This window comes from Osmia bicornis, chromosome 5 (assembly GCF_907164935.1).
Source record: "Osmia bicornis bicornis chromosome 5, iOsmBic2.1, whole genome shotgun sequence".
Lineage (NCBI taxonomy): Eukaryota > Metazoa > Arthropoda > Insecta > Hymenoptera > Megachilidae > Osmia > Osmia bicornis.
Window position 1 is genome coordinate 4,787,678 of NC_060220.1, and position 6,955 is coordinate 4,794,632.

Here is a 6,955-nt window from a genome sequence, read left to right on the forward strand (position 1 = left end):
ACGTGTAATCGAGTCTTCTCTACCAGTCTCACCCTCCTCTTACCCTTTCTCTCTCTCTCTCTCTCTCTATCATCCCCTATTCCCTTCTTTTTCCAGTCGCCAGTCTCTGTTGGCTTCCATTAAAACCACCATACGTCATATATACCGTGTAGGGTAGGATGGATCCGTTTTGTCCCGGTTTCTGGTGACCTCTTATTTCAAACGGCATTCAAATTACCATGGGCTATCTCGATATTCCGTCCTTTGAGCTTTTGTCACCGACCGGATAGATGAACACTCGGTGTCTTTGACGTCGTCGTGCCCTGTTTCTGCGATTCCTTTTCTGACACCGGACACCCTCTCGCCAGGACTTTTATCGTCCACGTTCGTTCCAACGATTTCCATCGACGTGATCGATCGCTCGATCGTTTCGTTTGCTCGTGTGTCGAGTATCGTTCGGTGATATTGCCTCTTCTAGCTTTAAATTACAAGGATCTAAACGTTATTTGCTTCGTGTACCGTCTCCTTTCACTTCCGTCGTTGTCCTGTTAGGATGTAAGGAAGGCAGAAACGCTGTTGCTTTTCTCAATAAGACAATTAACTCGGGACCGAAATGCGAAACGAGGTAGAACAGGAAAGGAAAAATGAAAGCCGTAGAACGGAGGCGGGCTTTGTGTGTACTGGAGGATAAGAAGGCATCGCCCATTAGGATGCAGTGTGCTTGTCTGCAATCAGACTGCTACAAGACCCTAACTAGCTATGGATCCAACGAGAGCGAAAGATATGAACATACGTTGAAATGAGTCAAAGTAGAAAATCGATATACACTATTGATTAAAAACATGGAACTCTCTTATTCAAAATTAGAGTTCTCGATACAAATCGTAAAGGAATTTAATTAACGGAGGTTTGTAAAGATGCAATTGTAAGGCAAAATTGTTTGGATTACTATACTTATTCTATTTAGTATTCTATTGAATGCAAGCGATGATAAGATACTCTACTTATCAACTGCATCGCGAACGAACGAAGGAGGATCAGTTGCGACTGTTCGTAGCTGTCGTGGTGCATTCAGATTCCGAGCACGTGCCTTTGTTACGAGATAATACCACTTCCGAATTTATACCTAAACTCCGCTTTAGAGACTTGAGATTCGAGTTTCTAATTAACAGGCCGAACTCGACAAAGCGCCAAGCGAAGTAAACAATGGTAAACAGTGAAATTAGAAGAACGTACCAACGTGTCACGTGGATCGATGCAAAAACGAAACAAAAGTATCGTCACACGTTGGCTGCGTTTTCTTTCTAGGAACGGAGTCATTGACTCCTGGACAAGCGACGATCATTTAATTAATCTTCGTCTCGTATTCGAATGCGTGGCATTAAAATCACGTTGAAAGCTCGGATCGACCGACAAAAGGCCAATCACACGTTGATTGTACGCGCAGACCAAGGATAAAGTTGTTACGTTGCGATTTTTTAAAAGATTCCTACTCTTCCGGTTAATTCGATACGAGTTTCGTTCAGTTGCCGAGCTCGTGCCGTGTCTTTGTGAACTCGATCAAAATTTATATTATTCCGACCGATGGAAAACGTTGAAACACCATGGTCGAGACACGGACGATCGCAAACGCGACAATAAAATGCAGGAAATACTTTCCGCGTGCGTGAATTAATTCATGCGAACGGCCAATTCGAGTGTCCGGAACAGATTGATCAGCCGAAAAGGTCGTTCGTGCATACCGAGTAAATTGGTTTGTTGATTTTCATCGAATATCCGATCGAACCAGTCTACCGTGTAAACGACGCGAGGTTCGAAGTTTTCTGAAAATAATGAATCCCATTTGGATACGTTCTCCAGCGACAAACGATTGTGCTTTGGATCGAAAACATTTATTTTCTCAAATTTCTTTTTTTCTTATAAAGAAACAAACAGTGAGTTTTGTAATGTATTAAATAAATGAATATTACGGTAAAAGTAGAAAGTGGTATACCGTGTGTAGTGGTAATTTAGTTACCCATGGACGAAGTTAAATTTAGTCGAATAATTAGATTTAATTTAGTGAAATGATTAGAACGGACAGTGGAACGTCTGGATAGCAAAGCATATGGATACTAGGATATTTGGATAATAGATGTTCAGATAAGGGAGACTTTATTGTAATTCGAAATAGCGAATTGGGTTAACAAATTGATACATATTAACGCGTATTAAAAACAGCTATTAAGTGAACAAATTAAACGGCTCGTTTTGAAGCAACATGTAAGTACACGCTTCACGATTTTCATACGTATAATTTCTGAAACCTCTCATCTGGTTGTGTCTCATTAAAATTGCGTAAAAGGAAAAGAGGGAAAAGAAGGGTAGCAACAACACCGTGGGTGGCAACAACAAATCCTTCCCTCTCGAGCGAAAACTCGAATGCAACGACACGTATAATTTACAATCCTTCCTCTTTTTTGCGGTCATTGTACGTATTCGTGTTCAGCAAGAATTCGCAGAACGTTTTGCATTAACGCGAGAGAAGGAAGGAGAGAAAGATGGATATATACGGCACGCGAGCGGTAATAATTCTCCTCGTGACGATATTTCAATAACGCCGTATAAAGTATCGCCGTCTATCGATATAAGCCCAATATTCAATGGGTACCTATCAGTTTTCCGTCGTGCACGGCATTAAATCTGCATCCGATGAAACCGATTTTCTCTTGAAAATCACGGGTAGGGCTCTGTACGACGGAAGAGAGTGGATCTGCCATCGACAACGACGTGTCCCCAGCATTCGTGTCTGTCGATGATCCGAAAGGAAGAAGAATGTTTCCATCTGTTCGTCTGCTTGGTTAAAAAAAAAAGAAGTATCGCCAGACCACTCGAACTAAAATGGGATCGTACTTATTCGCGAGGCAACGAAAGAAAATTTGTGCGAGAAGGAAATACCGTTACGTACTCTAATTTAATACGATCGTGAACGTTTACTATGAAATAATCACCGGTTTAAAAGCATAGAGGAAATCGTTTAATTAATCGCGTTAGAATCGGTAATGCGGCACATTAATGCGGCTATTTAAAAGTAATGTCCATTACTCTCTAACGTGAGAAATTTAACATAATTTTCTCGGGACATTATCAGGCTTGTACATTTGCCAGAGAAATCGTCGCGACGCCAGGAGAAATAGATTCTAGAGACACGAAAAAACATTCCCCGCGTTTAAGAATAATGTATCGTTACTTGCCGCACCATTTCCGTCCGTGGCGAGTAAATAACACCCAGAACAGTCGCTTCCTTTTTATCACGGACGATGAAATTAAATTCTTTTGTCATTGTTCACGCCGGATATACAGTTTGATGTTAGCCTCTTTATCTTCGCTTGATTAATGAACAGCTCGTCTGTACACGCTACCTTATCTACAAATAACACGGGTATACACTTTCCGTGATCTTCTAGCGAATTCTTTTCATTCTTTTCCCTAATTAACGACATCCTAGTCGTTTCGGCGATAAGTTTGAAAAGCTCCACAATAGATCCTCCGACAATGAAACAAAGAGTACCTAAATGAAGAGCTTAAGTGCACAGTGTAGTATAAAAAGAAGTTCATGAGCTATGAAGGTCCTTTATTCAAAATATTTATTATAAACACGCAATGTTTGCTCGCGTATCCTGGACAGCTTTGAGGGAAGATCTTTTTCTTCTTTAAATCGATCGATCAAATCAATCACTTGCTTCCGGTAGATTTTGTACGCAGCTTTTCGCAACGCAACCCTAGTATGTATCATTAGTAGAAACGTGTCGCACGGTTACGCACAATAACCGTATCATCGACCGATGCTGGGCACGTTTCAAACCGAATTTCAAACAAATCCGCCGCGGGACAATCGTCGAACCGCGATCAACGATTCTCCGCAATTTCAGCAGTCCTTTCAAAGCGTCGTCGTCTATAGAACGGCAGTTTGAAACGTGCGTAAACATTTATCGAATCGCTGCACATCGTTAACGACAACGGCCGCAAACGCGAGTCAGCACATCACCGGTCGAGTTTACGAGGTTTCTGGCTAGGTGGTCGCGCGTCGAATAATAGAGGGCCGCCATTAGCCAATAATCGAACGGTCCCGTCATCGATGACTCGGGTATTAATTAATTCCCCGTACTGGACCACGTAACAATGCCCTAATTCGAACGTAACCCAGGCCCATCGGCCGATCCGATACGCTACACCGATCAACGGAGACGGTGTGAAAATCGGTTGACCCGGATACGTCATCGGTCGTCTGGCGCGTCGCGACACAGTAGTTACGGGTTCGATAGTCAGACACGCCAGTGAACGCGTCTAGCATTGCACCGGCAATCCCCGGCACCGTTTATTTTCGTCAAGCGTTTTATGATCGCGTTTAAGGTGGCGCGACTGTAATCTTCCAGCGATTCCGCGTGATTCATAGCGACGTCGTTTGTTTCGTCGTTCGAACCCACCACGGGGAAAAATCAACTCGTCGTTCACGGAAGGATAAACCATTCTCTCGTTTTTACCCGACATTACTCGCGGTTGAAGGTTTAGGGTGTGCTTGTTTATGTTCCTTCGGAGTACTACGTGAAAGAAGTTTTTCTTTAAACCTTTCTATACACTCGTATAAGTTCGAGGTAAAGTAGTAAATTTTCGTCGTAACTTCATAGCTTTCTTTCTTGACTTTTTCATAGTCGTGTTGTGGCTCGTATATGTTGCAACGAGTGCCAGAAGAGACATCGTGTCTCAATTGTCCATTAGGAACTTGGAGTTCTATAATACATATAGCAAATTTACAAATTTGTTGATTTATTTCTGCTCAATCATTCGAATCAAATATTGAGAGAGACGTCGAAACAATCGGCGGATCTCTGAAACAGCAGGCAACAGTGGTTGATGTAGCTATCAAGTTCGATCCAACAATTAACAAGCCGGTAGAACGGGCAACTTTGCAAACAGTTATATAGATGAACGAACAGATAATTGATCGAGCGAGAAAGTAGAGGTGAAGGTGCAACGACGAGGCAATTAAACGAGGAGGAGAAACAATTAAATAAACAACCACGGAGCGAACGATATTCGAGAATCATTTGCTCGGGGCTGGTACAATCCCGACACGGGCATCCATCGATTTCGCGCGATACTCCCTTTCGCTTTTAATACTAGCGAAATTAATTAAATGCCGACGAGGGAGCGGAGGCTGCGCAAGGTGGCTGGCTCAATGAGAAGCACGACGAGCTCTTGCTTCTACATTCTACAGACTCGCACCTACGCTACCCATCCCTTGTATTTCACGCTTGGACAATTTCGCGCCCGACAGAGGGCACGTAACTCTGTTCCTCTCTGTTTCTCTCTCTCTCTCTTTGCCGCTTTCCTGGAACTGGCTCTTACTCTGTTGTTCTTTCATTCGTTGAATAGGTCGCTCGTCGGCTTATCAATGAGAAGACGATTGTATCGAGTAAATAACGGAGTGGAGTTTCGAATGGAGTGTGTCGAAGGGGGTGGCTTTTGGGATCGTAGTCTCCTAGTTTCTCAGTGATTCGATTATCTACTTTGTCTATTGTTCGTCTGGCAATGTGTTATACGATGAATTCAAATTTTATAATATCTTCTCACTGCTATTTCTATATATTTCGTCGAGTTACGTTTCTCCTGGTACAATATTATTAATCAAGTTGGAAAGCACCAAGGAAAGTTTCGCGTTGAACTGAATTCTCCTTGACCGTTGTCCCTGTAATGCTTGCGAGTTAAGCTACAATTACAAGTGTCGAGGGTGCTCGGTAAGTCCTTGGAGCCAGCGTAACAATAAAATCACATTTCGTCCTCGTGCTTACGGTCGAGTAGAGCGGAACGGGTCTGAAACGTGGTCGCAACTGGGGCACCGTTTGATCAGCTCTTAATATCCGCAACATCAGCCACTCCCGAAACCATGGTCCCGCGGTCCCAGAACTAGTTTCGCAGTCTCGATTCTCCGCTTAATTTTCGGAACTCGAAAGTCATAACGTAGGATCCTAACGTCGTATTTACACGGTGAATACGGCGCCAGGCAAGCGTAACTTCGACGTTCACGCTCGGAGCACGGTCGAAGTTGTTCCTAGAGGGGCACGGAGACGGTAACCATCCCCCAATGCGGGTACTAATGGTGTAGCGGTGCCAATAGAAGTGCCTTGCCTGCTACGTGCCTAACGCCGAGTATTAATTATGCTTCCAACGTAACCTACGCAACGCTCGCCTCCGAACCGTTTAAATTTATATCTCTCAGACATGGTCGATGTTGCTCGGCCCATGAAACTTTTCATCATCAATTTTCGCTTAAAAGGAAAACGAAGATATCGCAATTCTTAGCCAGGAACGTAGGAAAATTGTTCTTTTCAATTTTCTTGTTTCAATAACGCCACGTTTCGCTACTTGCACCTTTGCCTCTTAATCGGCCGGCTGGCGAAAGAAAGAGAAAAGGCGGCAAAGTTTTGCCGTTGCGCAGCTAGAACGGGACTTTTCCATATATGTTAAGTGCCAGGTGGCGTCGTCGGCCGTTTTGTCTACAGAGAAACACGACAAGTCGAGGAAATCCGAAAGGGTGAGGACGAAGGGGAGATGCGGGCAACTGTAAGTTTCTTTCTCGGCGTAACAGCGAGGAAAAGGGTGTTTCTCTAGGGGCTGAGGGAGAAAGTGCGAAACGTAAGGAGGGTGCAAGAGCCAGCGGCAGCCTTGGCCGGCCTCGTGAAATTATTTTCTCCACGAACCGAGGAACTTTTATCCAATATCCACGGCAGCATCTGGCATCAAACGGTCCCGCGACCAAGCGTTTCTATGGCTTTCGGAAAATGTTCTCCCGTAACAGGGTGGCGACCAGAGGGGTGGTTCGAGATGTTGCTAGTAAACTGTATCTTTCATTGCCGTTTAATTGAATCCCGTTCGTAGTCGTTCAATCGTATTTTGTTTCCATTTACAATTAGTTTCTTTAACAAATTCATCACCA